The following is a 23180-nucleotide window of genomic DNA, read 5'->3' on the forward strand; positions in this document are numbered from 1 at the left end:
CATCCTACTTCACACGTATTTCCTGAAAATTACAATCTACAAAAATTCAAGTCTAATGTCAACAAGTATTTCATCTCGTCTTTTTAAGTTTCACCCCTTGCAAGGTACTAAGGAGTATTGGTTCTAATACCTCTGGTTCTTGAGTTTTCCTTAAAATAATATGAAAATCAAAATAAACAATCCTTTGCTTTAGATATACACTGTGATGCCACTTTATTAGATACACCCCTGCTGTGCATACAAATGGTTTGTCCCACAACGTTGCAAGTCACATGACCATGGTTGTGGATATAAATGCAGCAGAACAAACTTTCGAGTATCAGTTAAGCGTACAAACTGTAGCAAGAATGGAAAAAAGTCTTCTATCAGACAGTAAGATGTCCAAGGATATCGATAATTATATTAATCAATAAGTAGTAGTTTTATCAGGGGAAAATGTGGAAGATGCACGCAAGATGGAGCCACTATCATTACTATTATTCGGGGGAACTGTAGTATAAAGGAATATGCAGTGACCTATAAAACATATTTCAGCTTCAGTTAAAGAAGTCACTTAAAAAGTATTTCCACAACCAGCATCGGTGGTTCAGTGGTAGAATACTCGCCTGCCACGCGGGTGGCCCGGGTTCGATTCCCGGTCGATGCATTGTTATTTTTAGCATTCTCAATGCTTAACAAATGTTTGATACTTCATTGTGGCAAAAATGTTTTCTTTCTCCATTCACAGGTTGAGATTGGTTTACGTTTAGAAACACATAAAATACCACATATATTTATTTATATATCCGCAAGTGATCTTTTTTCTATAGATTAGGCATGCTTCGATCGTAAATTGGGAATTACGAGGGAGTATCAAAAAGTTCGTATCCTGACTAGATAAAACAGTAGGAAGATGCCATTTTTAATATTAGTTGTCTACATATTCAATAACTAACATGCTAAATTTCATTCTCTTAGGAGATCGTACACCAGAGGTGGAGCCCGGAATCTGAGGAAGGATTCTATGGTTGACAAAGTGGACTGTCGAGCAGTGATCAAGTTGCTGCATTTCCAAGGCAAGAAAGCTCAAGAAATTTACGAAGAAATGAAAGCTGTGTATGGGCAGAATTGTCCATCCTATGACACTGTAAAAAAGTGGAAATGGCAGTTCTAGCGCTGTCGTACAAGTGTCAAGCTCATCAACATCCATAGACAGTGATATGGTTGCGAAGGTTAAGCGGCTGGTGCTGAGTGACATGTCACAATTCATTTCATCACAAATGCAAAAAACTAACCAAACTATTATTTTTAGACCACCCGAATAATTAAACTCATCTGCCGTGCTGTGTTTTATGTCTGTTAATTGCGTGTGTTCTCTGGTCGATTTGTCTGTTTGCTGGACGAAAATCCCCAGTTTCTGCAGAAAAAACCTTGCTATCTACACCAGAGACTGAATAACTCAGCCACAGAGCGAAAAAGCCCATTAAAGTTCCTCACGTCATGGACGGGATTCGAACCCGGGCCTTCTCACCCTGTGTGGGGAGAACGGTGACAATACCACTGTGCTACGCACGCAGAGTCATCGCAAATGCAGTAATGGGTCTGCGCCATAACTAATTGCTGACGCCTTAGTATTAGTATTAGTATTAGTAATGGCCGCATGGTGCAAGAAAGCCTTTGGCTTATGCTTAGCCAAAAAAAAAAAAAAAAAAACCGAATAAAACAATGACAAAAAATAATAATAATTAATAAAAGAAAAGGAAATTAAACCTATTATCCTATGCTTTTCCCTCACCCGAAGGTACTATCCAGATGACCTTTGAATTTCCCCAAATGGTCAGCCTCTGCCACCCATGCATGAAACTTATTCCGGTAATTTATAACTCGCTGGCTAAAATAAAACTTCCTGCAGTCCAATATAAACTTGAATTTATGTCCCCTAGTTCTGGTATCATTTATAATCTTGAAAATTTCGTCCTCATTCATTTTACTGATGCCTCTCAGAACCTTAAACACCTCAATCAAATCTCCTCTAAGGTATCTTGTTTCCAAACTCTGCAACCCACATATTCGAAGTCTTTCTTCATGAGGACGCCCTTTTGCCGAAATCACCAGGTGAGTTACCCGTCTTTGCACCCTTTCGAGAAGCTCGATGTCTTTCTTTAGGTGCGGTCTCCATACTTGAACACAGTATTCCAAGTGTGGTCTAACAAAAGCCTTATATAATGAGATTATCACGTCCCTATCTCTACTTGCAAAAGTTCGATAGATCATCGATAGGACACCATGAGCCTTCCTTGCGACCTGTTTACAATGCTCAGAGAATTTCATGTCCAACCGTATCGTAACACCCAAGTCCCTTTCCTCCAGTACTGGGTTTAGTTGAACTCCACCAAGTGAATAAGTTATTTTGGGATTACTGTTTCCCAGGTGTAATACCTTACATTTTGTTGGATTAAAGCATAGCTGCCATTTTTCTCACCATTCCTGAAGTCTATCTAGGTCTCTCTGAAGAAGCTTAGCTTGACAGTGATCAATAACTACCCTACCAATTTTAACATCTACAAATTTAGACATCACGCCCTCTATCTCTTCATCGATGTCGTTTATGAAAATTAAAAACAACAGTGGTCCTAATACTGATCCTTGGGGAACCCCACTGCTTACATCAACCCAATCTGAGGAACAGCCATTTACCACAACCCTTTGCCTCCTGCCCTGAAGCCATCCTGCTATCCATCTAAGGATTTTCCCACTGATTCCAACCTGACCCTGCTTATAAAGCAACCACTCGTGTGGGACTGAGTCAAAAGCTTTGCTGAAATATAAATAAACAATGTCGAAATTATTCCCTAAATCCAACTCGTGAGTGACCCTTTCAAAACAGCGAACCAGATTTGTTAAACATGATTTTCCCTTTACAAAACCATGCTGAGTATCCTTGAGAATTTCAATTCTATCCAAATGATCCTGAATTCCAACCATGATCATTGCCTCCATGATTTTCCCTACCACTGAAGTCACAGTGATAGTTCAATAATTTCCGACTTCACTCTTAGTTGAAGATTCAGAAACCCTTTCTGATTGCTAGAGATACTGCTGTGATTGACGTACGCTGACTCCGCCCAGTGTCACGTGATTTGTTAACACACGGAATCACTTGGCATGTGTGATACACACAGCATTCCAACCGTGTCACCCTGGCACTGGGACCAAGCCGGCACCACGTGGCGTGTTATGAATTTCGCTGTTCAAAATGTCACGTGGTGTTAATATTTGATTAGCCGATTATTTAATTTTTTGGATGCGTAATTAAAAACAAAAAGACAAGTTCTTTGATTTTGGAAAAGTTTGAGTAATACGGGGGTATAGGGGCTCCTGGCAGCAGGGTTCTGGGGACATGCACTTTATTATTATATTAGGGTTACCTGTAAATGACTACATTAACCTGTATTCGTGTCTGTAAATTGCGTGTGTTCTCTGGTCGATTTGCCTGTTTTGCTGGACGAAAAAACCCGTTTCTGAGGAAAAAAACCTTGCTATCTACGCTTGAGACCGACTAACTCAGCCACGGAGTGAAAAAAGTCCATTAAAGTTCCTCGCGTCATCGATGGGATTCGAACCCTGGCCTTTTCCACCCGGTGTGGGGAGGACGGTGACGATACCACTGTGCTACCCACGCAGACCCTTCATATATGGTACAAAGTATTCAAAGTATTATTGTGTAATATGCGGTATCCAGGGTTTCCCCTATACGCCGCAGTGTCTTCTAATAGCAATTTTGCTGAGCCGGCAAGGAAAAAAAAAAAAAAAAAGTTTAGAGCATCTAATAGAATGTATGAACTCTTTAGTGTCGTGTTAGTGTGTGTTATGTTGTATGTTGTAAGCCGGCTCCTGGCACTTCACAGTCTGGAGGTAGAAGCAATTTTCTTCTACCCCCAGACTCCCACCCCTAACCAAGTGGAGGTGGCCAGGGACTACTAGCTTTATATTGATGCATCTGGAAAAAGAAGAAACTGTTGTGAGAAGCGATTAGAAACGGGAGGAAAAGAATAAAGAGAGAACAACAGATGTGTCCACCATACTAGTGGAAGGCAAGAAGTATTATACAATAACTTATGTGACTAGTTAAACAGAGGGAGATGGAATTTGGGAAAATTGACTTTTAAGTGAAGGTCACTAAGTTTCTGACAATTCTTAATAGTGTTTGCTTCCTGTGAAGAAGCTGTTTCAACAGCGATGCCCCTATCCTGAAGAGTCCTAATTGCTTTTATTCTTATATGTTTGAAGTCTGTTTTAAAATCTTTAGTAAGAGGTGTTTCGATTTCTTGACTAGAGAGTAATGGACAATTTTCGTCCGGTTTAATAAGAACCACGTACTTACAAAACTCTGAAGAAGAAGAGGAGACTGGAAGCAGTGGTGGTCGAGAAGCAGTTATATCTGGGCCTAAGATCACAGGAGAAACTGAAGCTGAAAGTTCAGGAAGTGTATGTACTTGAATGTTTAAAATTTCAATTTAGTCCGTTAAAGAGGTTAGTTTAGATTGAATTTCAGTTAGTTTGTTGTCTTTTGCATTTAATGAATCTACTAGACTATCATGTCTACTGATATTTTCCAAAAGTTTTAATTGTGACTCCGATTCAGCTAACTGATTCTCTTTAGAGTTTAACATCTCCGACAGGTAGGTCAGTTCCCTGGCAGAAGCAGCCGAAGAAGAAGTTAACGTTGCATTTAGGTCCAGTATTTCAGTGGTTTGGTTTTCAAGTTCAATGATTAAATCTTTTATTTGCTGGGATTGTGTATTAATTTCAGTGGTTTTGTTTTCAACTTTAATGCTTTAATCTTTTATTTGCTGGAGTTGTGTAATAATTTCGCTACTTTTTAAGTTAGTTTCAATCTGAAGTTCTAGGATTTGAGCATTCATTGTTTGTACAGTAGAATTCAGTATCTTGTTACTGTGAATATAATCCCCAACGTGAGTAGCTAGACCCTGGCCAACACTTTCAACATTGCGCCAGAAGGTCCAGGCAATATCAATAAATTCCGGTACATTAGAGAGGTCTTTTGATAAAACACAAGAAAACTGGTTCTGTAGAAAGTTGAAGGAAGTTATGATGTTTTCAGGAGAACTAAGGTCAAGCGTAATTTTCTTGCTTGAGTCAGGAGCAGAAGGTGAATTCAACTGTGAGGGAGAGTCCATATTATCTTTGTCAGAAACACAAGAGGGAACATTAGTAGTAGATTTGTCCGCACGACGGAAATCTGTCAACTTAACATATGGATTTGGGAGTTTTTCTCGATTTGTTTCACATGATAGAATTGTAGTTTTTTGTTGAGCCACACTGGCTAGAAGAATCACTATTCATATTGTTTGAATTTAGTTGCAGCATTTATTTTGAAATTACAAGTTTAAATACACAGTTTTGCCACCAGGTGGCACTCAAAGTAAAGGTTAGATGGAGAGAAGGTCAGAAAACAAATTTCAGCCAAAACGGATAAATAGAAGTGAAGATATTCAACTTTGAATATTTCGCTAAAAGTAACAATTTTTACCTGGATGAAAATCTGGTTTTACGTTATTGGTTATATCTAGAAGGTTTATTATCCAATCAAGATGAAACTTAGTCACAAGGTGGAGTTCTCTGTAAGGAATATTTATACACTGTTTCCAAAAGAATGGGAACACAAACTGTTGAGATATTAACGGTCTCAAAACCTATTAGATGGCGCTGTTTTCCAAACCTAAGGTTGAAGGGGGTCCTCAGAAGATTATAGAAACTAAGATCAGGTTGAAGTGACCCATAGTTGCTGAGAAATTCCAATAATAAGAAAATAGCCTAAAAATGCCCAATAACTATATCATTACCATTGAGTGATAGAGTACACTCAATATATTATACAAAACAATATAACTATCCTTGGAACACATTGTTACCAGTTGTGAGACAAAACCAAAGGTGACCGTTAATTTTTGCACTTTAGTGTACGTATAATGAGCTACACTTGGGCAGTTACCATAGTAACAAGTAAAGTTAATATTGCAATTTGATATTGTAGCACCCCTTGGTCACTAAATAGAATTCACTGTATAACTGTTCATTCAAAATGGTGGCCCCCACTGTAGGAAGCCATAATACTCTAAAATGGCAGCGCTCGTAAAAGTAGAATGCGCCAAAATTTCCCGCCCTCGATGCTGATTAGTCGTCGAGAACGAGGAAGACAATATGGCAGCAAGGAGAAACTTCAGTTATTTTTTAGAGGCAATGCCAAAGTTTTACATTATTTTCTTTACGGCTGGGTATTGACCCACAAAACATATCCATTGATAGGTGGTAGATGACTTTCATCAACCGGTGAAATACCACCACTTTGCTTATTGGAGGCTTGAAGTGGTGAAACCCATGTTTAGTCTCTAGAGCAAAGTTTCCGGCATCCCCCTCCCCTCTCCCCATACTTCTCCTTCAACCCATGCACGGTACTAAGTACTATAGGTTTTGATATCTTTCGTGTTTGGGGTTCTCATAAAAAAAAAAATAAATAAAAATAAAAACCCCAGAGTCACAAGCAGCCACCCTTATGTTCCATAAGGATCCAAAGGTCGCTGTCACCACTGTTTTAGGGGTACAGAGACCAAACACAACAGACAAAATCTACTGACACTGACAAAGTCTATTAAAATATAATAGTTTGATAAACTATAAACTATAATGAACTATAAAGTTTGAATAAACTATAAAGTTTGAAGTCAATAAAAATTACAGAAATCAAATTATAGACCAAATCTGGACTAAATCACCAGGATTGCTGTAAAAATTGAGTAGTTTTTATTAGAAATTTGATGATATGAACAATTAAATGCAATAATGTAATGAATATAAATAAATCTGTTATGTTAGTTGCTGATTAAGAAGTCAACCTATGTATTTAACTCTTCAATTATCAAGATCCATGTTATTTCAAAGTGAATACAATTAACCAAATGTATATATCTATTTAATAGTTATTATTATACAATAATTGTATTGTAAAGATCTGAAAATTTGTACAAAAGTGTATAATGTATATTTTAAAATTTCTGTACACCCTCCTAGCCCACTTGCTGTACCGGGGGTGAACCTTGTGTTAATAAACTGATAGTAAGTAAGTAAAAAAAAGTGGCAGCCATGTTTTACTGTTAAAAATAATCGTTTTATCGCTGAAATCGTCTGATTCTAATTACGCTTAGCAGGGCGCAACCCCCCTCACTGTCAGTGACAAAAGAGGAATCTATTCACTCACGAAGCTCTTATCTTCAAAGGACACACATTTTGACTTTGGGGGGGATGGCTTAAGACACATAAAATATTGATAAATCCTGGAGCACACTAAGAGACGTCTAGCCACACTGAGGAACAGTCCACTAGTCATGTATGGTACATACTATGCATAGTGTTAGGGTCAGGCACCACCTGTGATTTCTCACATCTGCGCCATATGTACGCTGTGAAGAAATACAGAACTACTGTAAATGCCAGAGAAGTGTTGTCTGTTGTATATGACATATGGCGTTAGGTACTGTTGGGTGTCCTGGTATTTGGCCACAGGGCCCCTGGTTGGACCTCACGTTGCCCGCACACACCACTAGGAGGTATCCAGGCTGCCCTTTATTTTCTGGGCTGGTCTCCGCCAGGGTCGCCTGAGCGTCCTGGACGAAGACCAAGTTTAAAAAAAAAAAAAAAGAGAAAGAGAAGAGAAGAGGTGAGAAGGCCTGGAGAACAAGAGGAAGGAGGATCTGAATGTGAGGAACAAGCTAAAGTGGACAGAAAGAGAAGGCAGTCCACCCGAGTAAGGAGAAATAGGGGATGGGTATAGGTATGTTGAGGGTCTGACGGCTCCGGGGATTTCTCCCATCTCCGCGTATGTTCTTTGTATCGAGTGACAGTACCCTGCCTATGCCAGAGGTTTAAGAATAATGTATGGGTCATGTGGTATGTAGTTTGTTGTGCCCATTGTTCATCCGGCCTGTTGGCCGCCGGGCCCCCAGTGGGACCCGGCGTTACCATACCTAGCGACGGGGACGCCGGCCGGGTGTACCAAGAGACTAATTATACTCTGGCAGGTCCTGCCACTTACTTTCCTGGGATTTCGGTGACGAGGACCTAAAATAAAGGTTGGAGTTATCGCTAAGTTGGAGTTATCGGTTTAAGTAAAATTGCATTTAGAAAGCGCTGTGTGGGGTTTTACGCTGAAAGAACTATTTCTAGAGAGCCTAAAAGGTCGGGCAAAATTTGATGTGATTTAAATTTGGACATGTGGGGCAGTCGCTGTACAAGAGAAAGTGTTGGGAGGGGAAGGTGAAGACTGGGGGGATGAAATAGGAAGAAGAGGGGTCGGATAGAGAGGTGACCCCCCATTTTCAGTGGGGCATGCCCATGCCCCACCAGAGTGAAAACATGGGGAGGCGAGGAGAGGAGAAGAGCAAATACCCCCTCCCCCTCCCCGAAAAAAAAAAAAAAAAAAAAAAAAACCGCACAAGGGAGTGCAGTTTTGGGTCGACAGTAGGCCATTCAAATCATCCTAAAGTCTTGTCTTTCTGTGGTATGGTGAGTTTTTTTGCTTGTGTTTTTTTTTTTTTTTTTTTTTTACTTGTTTGACCTCCTGCATTCTTTCTAGTTGGGTTGCCTTTGGTATATTTCTATCATTGTTTTCCTTCTAGAAAATAGATCCTGGGCATATTGACTGAGTGCCTTGTAGTCCTCTTGAGTGTCTAGCAGTCTGGGTTCTTGGTTGTCTGGGATATATTGGATTGACGTTATTAGCTGTAGTCGCAGGTCGTCATACAAATCGCACTCAAACATTAAGTGTCTCCAGGACTCCGGGTTGCCACAGGGACAGTCCGCGTTATTTATGATACCAAGTTGGTGAAGTTTAGCTTTAAACGGGCCGTGTCCTGTAAGGAGGAAGGTGGTCTTTCGACCAGGGTGAAACCACACTGGCGCCTTAGGGTACAGCTTGGTGACAGTGGGGAGGAATCTTCTGATCACTGCACCTTTTTCTGTGTTGCTCCATCTCCTCTGCCAAATCTGGATGAGGTGGTCGGTGATTCTTCTCTTCTCATAGTTGCGGTCATTAGTGATGTCAGTGGTGAGGTCATACATCGTAGCCGATGTGTTTCTGGCAAGATGGTAGAGCAGACCACAGCGGGTAGCTTCGAGATCCAGGGGTAGAACTCCTACCAGGACTTGGAGGGCAGCCGTGCTAGTCATTCTAGTTGCTCTCGACATGGTAAGGAGGATGGTCCTCTGAATGGTTTCGAGGATCCGTTTATTCACTTCTAGTGCCGCCCTCGCGTACCAGACAGGGGAGCCATATGTGATGGCAGGGATGAAGAGAGCTTTGTAGTACAAAGACAGGGTAGTACGTCTGAGTCCCCAGTCCCTGCGAGTGACTCTAGCGAGGAGGGCCGCATATCTTCTTATCTTTTGTTTAATATATTCTAGGTGTGGCTTGAAATTTAATTTTCTGTCCAGGATTATTCCTAGGTATTTAATCTGTTCGCACAGCTTAACTGTTTTGTTCTCAATCTTAATTTGTGGTGGTCTCCTTAGGGGATGGGTAGAGGGATCAAAAGTCACAGGGGCAGACGCCACTGTGCGAGTGCCAAAGGCCAAGCACTCTCTGGGAGTCAGCTTTTCAAGGAGTGCCAACCATGATGATGCCAGCATAGTATTTTAATCTTCAGTCTTACTCTTTTATCAGTTGGGAAAATGCTATTCGACCCCAGTTTGTGTTTGCACTTGAGGGTCGTTGTTCTGAGCAGCTCTAAGTTCAGCAAACTTTGCCCGTCTGATGGTAAAGACAGCTTGTGCATAACTCGTTAAGGCTTTGTATGTTGTTTCATTCTGAAGCAGGTATGTTTCATGGTTACGGGGGTTCTGGATTTCAGGAAAAAATTTGAGCCTACAATCATTGTAAGCAGGGCACTCATACATGAGATGTCCCCATGACTCCTCTTCGCCACAGTGGCAGAATGGATTGCTTTTCATTCCCATTGCTGTTAATTTCTGTTGAAAGGGCCCATGTCCTGTGATCAGGAATGTAACTTGCAGACCAGGTGTAAACCAGGAAGGAGACTTTGGGAAAGTCACGTCAATGGATGGGAGGAATCTTCTGGTAATTTCTCCTTTGGGCATGGTTTCCCATGAATGCTGCCAAAGTCCTTGAAGGTGTTTGAAGATACGTTTTCTTTCTTGTTTCAGGTCATTGGTAAGCTGCAGTTGAAGCTTTAACAACTGTGTCGGAATTCCCCTGCTTTAATCGATGGTAAAGTCCCCTTTTAATCACCTCCAGATAGAGTGGCAAGTATTCAGTAATAACCTGTAGGGCAGGGGTGCTGACAGTGCGACATGCCCAGCAGATAGACAACAGCATGAATCTTTGTATTGAGTCAAGTTTATGCTTGTTCTTTTCCAGGATAGCCTTTGTACACCAAACTGAGGCTCCATAACACACAATTGGGAGAAACGCCGCTTTATAGATGAGAGACAAAGCTTTATGCTTCAAATCCCAGTCCGCTCTGCTGACTCTTCTTATCATAGCCGTATACTTTCGGATTTTTGTGGATAAGTACTTCAGATGAGAGTGAAAGGTAAGACCGGTGTCAATGTAGATTCCCAGGTATTTGACTTCTGTGTAGAGACGTATAGGGATGTTATTTATCTTCACTGTTGGAGGCCTGCGTATTTGTAGCTTTCCCTTGAGGCGAATCGATTTTGTTTTCTCACCAGAAATTGAGAGGTTGTGGAGTGCTGCCCAGTTTTGGAGCTTTTCCAGAGCTGTATTTGCTTTTGCTTCCAGTGTCGCTCTTGTGTCACCTTGCACCACCAGAACAAGATCATCAGCGAAGGCTAAGGGTCTGGCTCCACCCAGGTCAAACCCCAGGAACTCGTCCAGAACAATGGACCAGAGGAATGGCCCAAGAGCCCTGGGGCAACCCCGGTGAACGCATCTTGTCATAGTCATGTATGGTACAGATAAAGTATATTATGGGTCTATACAGATAAAGTGTATTTGTAAGTTATTAGCGGCTTCCAGGGTTCCCCCTATATCCGCCGTTTGTTAGGCTTTTTGCCAAGTTGCCGGCTCAGAAAAGAACTTAAAAGAGCATCAAAATTTCACGTATATATTTAACACCAAAAAAAAAAAAAAAAAAAAAATTTCTTCAAATTTTTTAAGTTTTTGAATTTTGAGAAGAAAAAAAAAAAAAAAATGCATCTGATAGATGAAATATGTAATTAGGTGTGCATTAGTCTTGTGTTTGCGTTGTATGTTAGCCGGCACCTGGCATTTAGCAGTAGGGGGCTGTGGCAGGTTTGTGTCACAGCCCCTCACTCCCATCCCTAGCCACATGGAGGCAGCCAGGATCTACTTTATCTTAAGAGGACACGGACTGATCCGGTCCTGTGGTTAAGTTTTTGGACGTCTGATGTCCCATCAAGTTAATCCTGTGTGGCCGGGTAATGCATCAGGGAAGGTCCCCTCAGAATTACCAGGGCACACTTTTTGGTTTTATTTCCCCTTAGATATGAAATAAAATAAAATAAAATAAATAAAACAATTAAAATAAAGTAAAGTAAAATAAAATAAATAAAACAATTAAAATAAAGTAAAGTAAAATAAAATAAGATAATTAAAATAAATAAAATAAAGTAAAATATATTAAAATAAAATAAATAAAATAAAATAAATTAAACTATAATAATATAAGGACTATCATTTACTTTTCGATATCCCTATACCCCATCTCTCACAGGGCTCAGTCCTGGCCAAGAGTGGGAGGGATGTACTATTCCATCTCTTGCAGGGCTCAATCCTGACCAAGAGTGGGAATGATGTGATCAGTTCATATTGGTACGCAATCTGGCATGGTAGTGTTCATTTCTTCTTGTCTTTCTTTTTCCCCTCTATTCCATTTTCCTTCTTCTTCTTTCTTCCCTTCTTCCCCCCTCTCTTTTCTTTCCTCCTGGATATGTCCTTGTGTGTACCTTTTCCTATGCAGTCTTCAGCATGGGCACTGGGTATGTTGTTTAGTGTTATGCCCCTTGGTATTAGTCTTTTCTTTCCCTTTTCCTCTTGTTCTTCTTCTTTCCCTTTCCCTCCTTTCCCCTTCTTCCTTCTCTTCCCTTCTTCCTCTTTTCTCCTTCTCTTCCCCTTCCCTTCTTCTTTGTTGTTGTTCATGTCTCAATCTTTGCTTGTTGTCCATGTCATCCTATTGTGACCTGGGAATTTCACCCCATTACCTCTGCTCACTTGATGTGCCTTTGGCTTTGGCAATGTTAGGGTTAACTGGCCTTATTGTGCCTGGTACTGTTGATGTGAGGTACAAAGTTTTTGGCCCTTGGTGTAATTTGTGATGTCAGTGTTGCAGTCAACCTGCTTTGTTCTCATTGGCACTTAACTGCTTGCAGGGTGAGATGTCTGAGGCATGGGCACTGGGAATGTGATTCAGTGACCTGCCCCTTGATTTTATTCTGTCTCTCTTCTTCCCCTTTTCCTTCTACTCTCTTTCCTTCCCTTTCCTCCCTTCTTGTTGTCTTCTATGCCTCAATCATTCCTTCTTGTTCTTGCAGTGCTACTGTGATCTGGGACAAATATTCACTACTTCCTATACCTACCAGATGAGCCTTGGGCCCAGGCACTGGCAGGGTTAACTGGTCTTAGTGAGCTTGGCACTAATAGTTTGTGGTTCATACTGTGATCTAGGACACTTATTCACTACTACCATGATCTAGGACAATTATTCACTGCTACCTATACCTACCAGATGTGCCCTAGGCCCAGGCACTGACAGGGTTAACTGGTCTGAGTGAGCCTGGTACTGATAATTTGTGGTACATATAAGGTTCCCTAGGAAGGTACTATTGTAGTCAACATGTATTTTCTTAATGGTGCTAAACTACTTGTGTGGTAAGTGCACCGTGTTGTCTGAAACATGGGCACTGAGGATGTAGTTCAGTACCATGCCCTTGAATTTATTTTTGTTGATTTCCATGTTGCAATCATTACTTCTTGTTATTGTCATATTTCTGTGGCATAGGGTATACTCTCCATTTCCCTTACTCACTTGTTGTGTCTTAGACTTTTGCCATGTTGGGGTTGACTGGTCTTTTGTTCCTGGTACTGTTTATTATGGTACATGTACAGTTTATGTCCATTGTTATGACTATCTGAAATGACAGTGCTGCAGTCAGCATGTATTCCTTTTTATTGTGGTATTTTTAGCATGGGTACTGAGAATATATATCAGTCCCTTTCCGTAGGTTAGTCTCCATCCATGCTGTGTCCTCTCTCCCAATTTTAGGTATGGGCTTGTGTGTTGCCTCTTGCTTTACTCCGGCATACCGAGGAGGGTTCTTCTTCTTTTGAATGCACTTGTTGCAAAGTTTACTAATGCTTGAAAGTTATCTGGTGATTCCAGCACTTTGGGGAAATCCTCAGTGTGATACACTTCTGTTACAAGCTGGAATGGTTGTCTCAGGTCTGTGTAGTTTATGCATTCGAGCATTATATGTTGTACGGTTTCCAGTGACCCGCATCTGCAGTTGGGGGAATCAGCCAGCCCCAGAGCATGCAGTCTTGCATTTATGCTTCCCTGACCCGACAGGAGGAAGGTAGTATATAAATCTGGGCTCAACCAGGGTTTATTGTTTTTATTTATTTCCTGTGCCAGGGGGATGAACTGGTATGTTGTTCTCCCTTTGGTGTCTTCTCTCCATTCTCTTTGCCAGTCTGTAATGAACATTTCTCTTAATCTTCTTTTTTCTTCCTTATCTGTCTCATTTGGATCTGTTGTATATTCTCCTAGGGAATGTGGGGTTCCTTGTCTTCTATAGTATTTTAGATATACCTGTATAATTTCATATGTTATTGGTATTTTACCACATATTATCTGGAGTGCTGATGTAGAGATGGTTCTACATGCTCTGGAGGAGGCCAGCAGGAAAATTCTCTGTGCCTGCATTAAGAATTTTTTTACTAGGCTGTGTTTAATGCTGGGTGCCCAAGCACCTGCTCCGTAGCATATAATGGGTAGGAATAGACATTTGTAATACATTGCCAGTGTAGATGATTTTATGTTCCACTTTTTCCGGGCAATTCTCAATAATTTTCCTGTTAATTGTTGGGTTTTATTTCTTAGATATTTTGCGTGCTCTACAAAGTTTAGTTTCTCATCTAGTATGACTCCTAAATACTTGTAAGTGGATTCCCTACCTATACTCTGTTCATTGATTTTTATTAATGGGGGCCTGTTTCTGTTGAGTTTTCCCTTAAAAAGGACTTGTTTTGTTTTTTCTGCAGACAATTCTAGTTTGTTTGTTGCACACCAGGAGATTAGATCATTTAAGGCCTCTTTTGCTCTGGTTTCCAGCTCAAGCCGTGAGTTACCCTGTAGGAGCAGAACAAGGTCGTCTGCATACCCTATTTTAGTTATTTGGGGGAAATCTTTTGCGAGCCACTCATCAAGGACCACGTTCCAGCAAACTGGGCCAAGAACAGATCCCTGTGGGCAGCCGCGGGTCACCGGTCTTGTTACGGAGCATGCTCCACTTGAGACCACAAGGTGCCTGTTTGAGAAGTAGTCTGTAATTAGACGATAGATCGGAATTGAGACCTCTGCCTCTCGAAACCTTGCCAGCACACTTTGCCACCATAAGGTGTCAAAGGCACCTTTGAAGTCTACAAAGAGACCTAGGACATATTTAAATTCCGATGAAGTGATAGTATTAAGAACTTGTTTGATAGCTCCCACAGCTGACTTGCCAGGGGTGAAGCCGAATTGGCAGTGTGAGGAAAGATTTTTTTTGGTATAGTATTGTAGGAATCTGCCTACTATTAGTTTTTCTAGGACTTTGCCTATGACAGGAAGTAGGGCAATGGGGCGGTAGGAGGAAGCTAAGTTGGGGGGCTTATCAGGGTGTTTAATGAGGACTTTAAGGTTTGCTGTTTTCCAGGGGGCAGGGAAGGTGCCCTCATGTAGACATGTGTTGAAGAGGATTTCCAGTACTGTGCTATTTGTTTTCCACAGTCTCTTCATTATTGCTACCTCTATCAGATCTAATCCTGGGCATTTTCCATCTGTGAAGGAGAGTATTGCTGCATTTATTTCCTCATGTGTGAAGTCATCCTCTCTATCTGTTGCTTTGTAAGTCAGGTGCTGAATTCGGATGGTTGTCTGTGTGGGGCTCTCAGGGTTTGTTATGTCCTGCTTTATTAACCCATCCAGGATTTCATTTATTGTCTGTTCCCATGTCAGTGTTTCATTGTTTGGGGAGCTTATGATTGAGGAGAATACTTCTCCCGGGCGTATTTTCTCAAATACCAGCCTATAGACCAGGCCCCATGGGTCTTTTCCCATTGTGTCTTCGACCAGTCTTTTCCAGGCTAGTTGTTTTTCCCTGTGTATTTCGTTGCAGTACCTGCGTCTTGTCTCTTTGTATATATCTTGAAGTCTGTCAATTTGGTCTTGTGGTCTGTGTGTTCTCCTGGCTTTCTTTAAATCTTTCCTAGATATTTTAACTGATCTCCTTAAGGATGTCAAATCATTAGTCCACCAAGGCACCTGGTTTCCTCTTCTCTTTGTTTTCTTTAATGTGACGTCACATATTTCTGTTAGGAGTAACCTTACTTTTTTCTCTAGTTGTTCTGCGGGCAGTTGTTTCAATGTATCTATGAGACTACTGGTGAATTTATCTGAGACCTGCTTGTCAAACTTGTCCCAGTTTACATTTTTTGTTTTGTATCTGGGAGACTCCTGGGGGATTCTGTTACCATGAGGGTTCTGCATTGTTGTATAGGTGAAAGTGATCACTGCATGGTCACTTGTTGACCAGGATAGGTGTACTGCCCAATTTTTTATCGCATTTGCAAGGGAGCTACTGGTGAGGGTCACATCTATATATGATTCTCCTGAGGCCGAGGAGAAGGTTGGCGGGTGTCCTGGAATATTATGTACTGTCAAGTTTTGTGAGATAATTAATTCCTCCAGTAGTTCTCCTTTTGTATCTCGGTTGGGGCTGTTCCACAATGGCGATGATGCATTGGCATCCGCCATTATTATTATTCTTTTCCCTGGAAGAGTATTTAGGAGAGCCTCCATGAAATTTAAGTATGGGGCAATATCCTGGTTTCTGCCTGGGCATCTCATGTAAATTGTGGTGGCATATATCTGCCCACACGGGCCCTCCAAGCAGGCTGTTGCTGCATACTTTGTGCATAGGCTGTTTATTTTGGTTACTGTTATGGTCGGGTTCATCACCGCAAGTGCAGCCCACACCCTTGTTACAGCCCCTCTCCCAACTCCGTCAGTTGAGGGTTCTGATTGGACTATCCTTGCGTTGTGTGGCAGTCCTTTGACCTTGTCCCTGTAATTATAGGGCTCCTGTAGGCCAAGGATATCAAACTGTTTGTCTATCATGTATGGTACAGAGTACGCGGACATGCAATTCATGTATGGTAAAGCCAACGACAGCGCACTCGAGGTTGAACGTTTGAAGGAAGAAGCATTTCTTCGCCGAACATCAGGGTACATCAACGCCATAGTGAACATGGACGCTTCGCACATGGAGTACGAGCACGCAGGCCCAGAAACATAACACCTGATGTTGAGGAAAGGGTGTTAGAAAGAATAGAACAAAATCCAGAATTTTCGACAAGGAAGTTTGCTCTGCAAAAGCGTGCGTGCATTGAGCCACAGCAGTGTGGCGAGTTCTACATTGCCAATTAATGCATCCCTACCATATCCAGCGTGTACAAGTTCTCAGCAATAGACTACACTCCCAGAGTGCTCCTATAGTCAATGGCATTCTGAATATGCATTTTTTGTTCAATCCTCTATTTTTAATGCTTTAAATTTGGCTGCTAAGAGAAGAAAACAGAGAGGTCATAAAGTACCTTGGTGGTCTTTGGAGCTATCAGTATTAAGGAGGGAAGTGTTTAGAATGAGGAAGCTTTTTCAGAGGGTTAGGAGTAGAAGTAATAATGAAGCATTAAGGTATAAAGAAATGTATAAAATTAAGAGGAGAGAATACCATAAGGCAATCTCTGAACACAAATTTAATGCATGGAAAGAATTGGTTTGTACTACTGGAAATAGTGAGCCATGGGGATTGTTGTTTAAGTTAACTAGAAACAAGTTGAATGTTAATAATTTAATTAATACTGTGTATTCAAATGATGCTGAGTCTACTGATTGGTATTCTACAATTGCTACTATTACTAGCACTTTATTTTTGAATGACAATTGTGGGGAAGATAGTGTACAGCAGCGACAAATTAGACAGGGGAATGAACAATACACTGGATCATCTGAGATGGAATTGTTTAATATTGATGAAGTGAAATTTGTATGTTCTAAGGTTGGGGATAATAAAACACCAGGTTTGGACTTGATTGAAAATAATTGTGTTAAAAGTTTGTTGACTTGTGTCCAGAAATAATGGTTAATATGTATAATAAGTGTTTATTGAAAGGAGTTTTTCCAGGATTTTGGAAAATTGCTCTGTTAAAATTATTACAAAAACCTGGAAAATTGTTGACTGATCCTAGGGGTTATAGACCCATTTCTTTGTTAGCAAATTTGGGTAAAATATTGGAAAGATTGTTGTTGTTAAGGCTAGAGAAATTGTTCAACGAACAAAATCTTCATTTTAAATATCAATATGGTTTTAAGAGAAATAGTTCAACAGAGGATGCCCTACACGATTTGATTAATTTTAGTGTAAATTCTGGTGAGAAATATGTGTTAGCATTATTCATAGATTTTGAAGGAGCATTTGATACTGTATGGTATCAAAGTGTGCTTTTTTCATTAAGAGAATTAAATTGTCCCAATTTGTTATACCAAATTATTAAAAGTTATTTAATGGATAGACAGATTATTATAAGATCCCAACATTTAACTTTTAATAGAATTATTGATCGCGGTTGTCCACAAGGATCTGTGTTGGGTCCTATTTTATGGAATCTGGTCTTAAACCAGTGGTTAAGTAGAACAGTCCCTAATTGTTATAAGGTGGCTTATGCTGATGATTTGGTTTTGTGCGTGACAGGAAGATCTAGAGCAGTATTAGGAAGTAGAATGGAGGTTATTGTTCAGGATTTGACTGATTGGGCTACATTAAATAAACTAAAAATTTCATCTTCTAAAACTGTCATGATGTTATTAAAAGGAAAATTAGACTACAACAGACCACCTCGATTATTAGTAAACAGTAAACAAATTCCTCTTGTTTCCCAGGTAAAATATTTAGGGGTTATCTTGGATGACAAGTTATTATTTTCCCAACATTTGAATTATTTAAGTAGGAAAATAAAAAATTACACTGCTTCTATAGTTAGGGTTACCAGAAAAGATTGGGGATTAGGTAAACGCATTTTGTATCTATATTATAAGGCTATTTTTATTCCGATTGTGTCGTATGCTGCATCAATTTGGTATGTTCGTACTGTCAATGTAAAATTTAAACAAAAACTATTATCAATACAAAGAATAATGCTGTTAACTATTTTGCGTGTTTGTAAGACTGTTTCGACTAATGCTCTACAGGTGATTGCGGGGGTGTTGCCTTTGGATTTAACAGTCGTGTATAGAGCTTTTTGTTATTTTATAAGAAAAGGAATACAAATTACATTTCTGGGGATTACTAATGAAGTTTCTTCTGCAGTCAACAAACAGAAGAAAGAAATTTTGGTGAAATTAATTAAATTATGGCAGGACCGTTGGGATTCCAGTAGTACTGGTAGAGTAACTTATTTATTTATACCTAGTGTTGAATTTAATTTTAATAACAAATTGCATCGCTGGTTTTATCCAAGTATGGAATGCTCATATTTGATTACGGGGCATGGTTCCTTAAAAAGTAAGTTGCATCAGTTTAGTTTAGTGGAGGATCCTTACTGTGTTTGTGGAAGGTTGGAAACATGGGATCATATCTTATATGAATGCGATTTGTATGACGAATTTAGATTAGACTTATTTAATTTGGTACCTAATTTTATTAGGGGTTCTGAATTAATTTGGCTGTCTAATGAAAGGAATTTTGTAGAATTTCAACGGTTTTGCAGGTTGACATTTAATAACAGGAGACGTATACCTGTGTATACTAATACTGAGTAAAGACCTGTTTTTTTTTTTTTTTTTAATCCTTCTCTGGATGGATAGGCATTCTGTCTTGGAGGCAGGGAGAAAAATTTTTTTTTTTTTTTTTTGGCTGGCCTTGTGGAATGACCATGAGGGATTGTTGCACTCACTAGTAAGATGTATTCTCCTAGTTGGTGCATTTTTTTTTGCTGGCTCTTGGGTGTGGGCACCCCAGGAGCAGGACTGCTGGCACCCACCAGTCTTGCACCCTTACTGGTGGGTGCGGGATTTAGGTGCAATATGCACAGCCAGAGCTAATAGATCCAGGGATAGCTCCTCGTGCCAGGGATGGGCACCAGGTGGTAATTCCCCAATGGACTATCACCTGGTGGCAGAGTAGCCTGTTTGACTTATAACACATTACACACACGTGCACACACACTTACACTAACAGGCCATTATGAGAATATGTTATATGATAAATTGGTGGAGATGGATGTATGTCCGGGTGCCACCCTTCGACAGTTAAATACATACATACATACATATAGTCAATGGAAGATTTAACAGAAAATGTGACTTACAGTATCTCGAAAACGGTCCATTTGCGGCCCGATGTTCAGTGGGACTTCTTTGCTTATTTTAGTTCGTACTTTTTACCTTTAAATCATATGTGGTCGGCATTTCCATCCTTATTTCTTTTCCTCTATTCCTCCCTATCCTGGGCTTCCTCTTTCCTCCATCTCTCTCTTTTAAATTCTCTGCCACCTTGTCCTTCCATCTGAGCTTAGGTCTCCCCCTCTTTCTCTTCCCTATCACCTCTACACTTTTACTCATATTCCTTACTTCTTCGTTCCACATATCCAAGCCACCACAACCTAGATTTCTGCATTTTTTAACTCAAAAGGGCCACCTTAACCGTACCTTTGATGTGGTAATTTCTTATGCTGCTTTTCTTCTTCACACCACACATCTATCTTAGCATCCTCACCAGCCACTTCTATCTTCCACTCCTGGGTCCTTGTAATCGCCCATGTCTCAGCACTATACATCAATTCGGGTCTAAGCAGTTTTAAATAATCTTCCCTTCATTCTGCAATTTACTTTCTGATTAAATATCCCCCACTCACTTATTTTTATCCAGTCCAACCGTCCACATTGCATTCTATGCTATATTTCTGCACTCAATCCTCCATGCTTCTCAGCGTTCAATTCCAGATATTCTCTTCGTGCAGTTTTAAAGAACGCTGATCTTCTCCATTCAATGCCATATATTCTACCTTTGTTCTACTTATCCCCATACCTCTCTCTTCAAACGGTTACCTCCAAATTCCTCTCTACCTTTCCTTGGGATGGTTTGCACAATGCGATATTGTCCACCAACAGCACACTCCATGGTGCTCTACTCTTCACATCTCTCACCAACACATCCATTACCAGATCGAACAGATATGGGCTGAGGGCTGATCATTGGTGCAGTCGAACTACTACAGAGAACTCCTGATCACCGCTCCCGCGTACATTTCTGATGCACCCTTCTCCCTCATCCACCTCCATACCCCTTGTCTGGGAATCTATCATATGCTTTTTCCAGGTCTATGAACATCACGTGCAACTCTACTTGCATCTCCCTATACCTTTCCATCACTTGCCTTAAAGCAAAGATCACATCTGTTGTTGTTGCTCTTCCCAGCATGAAACTGAACTCTACCTCTGTTATTTCTGTCTTCTTCCATTCCACAATTCTTTCTCAGATCTTCATGAAATGAGGCATTAATTTTATTCCCCTATAGTTTCCACATGCTTGCAAATCACTTTTCCTTTATAGATTGCCACAAGAATACCTCCCCTCTACTCATCTGGTATACTGTCCTGCTGCCAGTTTTCCCATGTCGAAAACGTTCTCGCCCATACTTCTCCATACCTCTACAGGTATCTGATCAGCACCTACAGCTTTCCCCTCTTCATTTTCTGAGTGCTTTCCACTTCTTTTCTGCTTATGCCTTCCACTACTCTTTCATTCGTCTCTCCATCCTCTCATAATGCTATTGGGTTTTTTTCATTTAATAACTTCTTAAAAATAACCTTTCCACCTTTCATTAACCTTCTCCCGGTCCTCTGTCACCATTCTCCTCTTTTATCTGTTTTATTGATGAGAAGTCCTTGGATGCAGTCTCTTGCTTTGTCTGTCTTGCTTATCCTTTCCCCACTCTTGTATGTTATCAGCAGGCTTTCTATCTTTTCGAAGTAGGTGCTAACCATCGCCAGGTCGGATGCCACTGCGTCTTCTACTATCCTCTCCCCCTCTCCATTTCTTTCCCCAATACTCCACCTTCGATACTTCCTTCCTCTCTTTTGCTTCTTCCTAAATGTCCATTTAAATCACCTATGACAATCAACCTCCCTTTCTCAGGTATTGCCTTGACCATTTGATCTATTTCTATCCGAAAACCGTCCCATTTCTTCTTCCCAACATCCTACTCTCTGGGCATGCACACATACTATTGTGACGCTTACAATGCTGTCACTCTTGTTAACCTCACACACTCCATCCTTTAACTCCTTATCATTCTTGAATACCTGCTCCATTTCTTCCTCTATCATCTGCTCCCTTAAAGAACAACTTTTACCCTTCACTGAGCTTTTTTGCTTTATTTCCCTTCCACCTTGTCTCTTGTAGACAGAATCTCCACTCTTCTTCTTTGCATCAAATACACAATCTCTTTACTTTTTACATTCATTATCCCGATGTTCAATATTCTTATTCTAACACTTTTCATTATTTTCTTCTCCCTCTCTAGTTAGACTAACTTCTTTAAACGAACCAGTCCTTTGTTGGTAGCCCTGACTCTTTTCTCATAGTTTCTGGGCAATGTGACTGCGCGTCGCGTATGGGGTTTGCCCTAAGTGCTCCACATCCATTTTCTGTCAATCTATGATTGTCTTTTATTTTGGCATAGTTTTTACAGCCGGATGCCAACCCTCACCATTTATCCAGGCCTGGAACTACCACCTACTGAGGCTGGTTTATTTTTGAAACTCCCTGTATATATACAGGGAGTTCCTTTTTATATATATTTATTTAAAAGAGGGGGAGGACGAACACTAGAATTTGGAAAGGCCAAAAGAGGTCTATGAGAAAGGAATTTAATGTTTTGGAGCTCATTTGAATTTGGCGGTATTGTTAGGGTTGTACTCTGTAGGTTTAGTTCATTTGGGTGGGGAGGGAGGTGGAGCGAAACAGAAGGATGGGGACGATAGAGTAGCCATTCCCAAAGAGGTCAGTGGGGACAAGCCGCAGCAGGGGAATATGGAGGCAGTGTGGGGAGCAGGCAGAGACCTGTCTCCTCCCTCACCTGCCTGGGCTTGGGGTTTTAAAGAGAACCAGTTTTAGAGTACCCAGGTCATATCGCCAAATTGTGCATTGGCAGCAAAGCTGCAGTATGTCTTAATCGGTGATGGTTGTCAGTTCCATATCCTGTTGAATCCGGTAGGAAGGTCAGACCAACCCCAGAGTGGGGGTGGGATGTGTTAGCTGGAAGTGGGGAAACCCCCATACGAAGATTGTGGGAGACACATACATGTATTTCATTCATAATGCCATTATCAGTCCACTTGGATCCAAATTTTTATACTTTTCTTTTTCCACCTTAGAGTTTAGAAGATATATATATATATATATATATATATATATATAGTTTTTTTTTTTTCACTTACTCATCTTTCTCCACCCCAGGGGGGATGCAATGGTGTGTAATGTAATTTAAATACTAATGTTTATTATTATTGTGGATTACTGCGTGACACAGAGTGAAATGGAGACAGAAAAAAGAATGACAAGTTTAATATTGATAGCAAATTATATTTGCTCTTCCACTCATTCCCATTCACCATAACACTCATTCACTCTCTTTCCGTCGCAATGAATCCCTCTTTCCTACACCAAAACTTACATTTATTCCATTTTACTATAATTCCTAACTCACTCAATGACCAGCCTATTTATTCTGCCTTTCATTCTACTTTGCATCGCCTTGGCACAAGCTTACGGATATTTTTCAGATAATCTGCTTCCCTGGCTAC

The 23180-nt window shown here is 40.5% G+C and overlaps 1 non-coding gene across 1 annotated transcript; it reads left to right on the forward strand.

Annotated features, from left to right (window-relative positions):
• Positions 1 to 575: 575 nt before the first annotated feature.
• TRNAG-GCC (transfer RNA glycine (anticodon GCC)) lies at positions 576 to 646 on the forward strand. The gene has a single exon. It is a non-coding gene; the product is annotated as a tRNA-Gly (tRNA).
• The last annotated feature ends 22534 nt before the right edge of the window (positions 647 to 23180 follow it).

The sequence above is a fragment of the Mastigoproctus giganteus genome, chromosome 10 (assembly GCF_048544385.1).
Source record: "Mastigoproctus giganteus isolate SK-2022 chromosome 10, ASM4854438v1, whole genome shotgun sequence".
In the NCBI taxonomy this organism is placed as follows: domain Eukaryota; kingdom Metazoa; phylum Arthropoda; class Arachnida; order Uropygi; family Thelyphonidae; genus Mastigoproctus; species Mastigoproctus giganteus.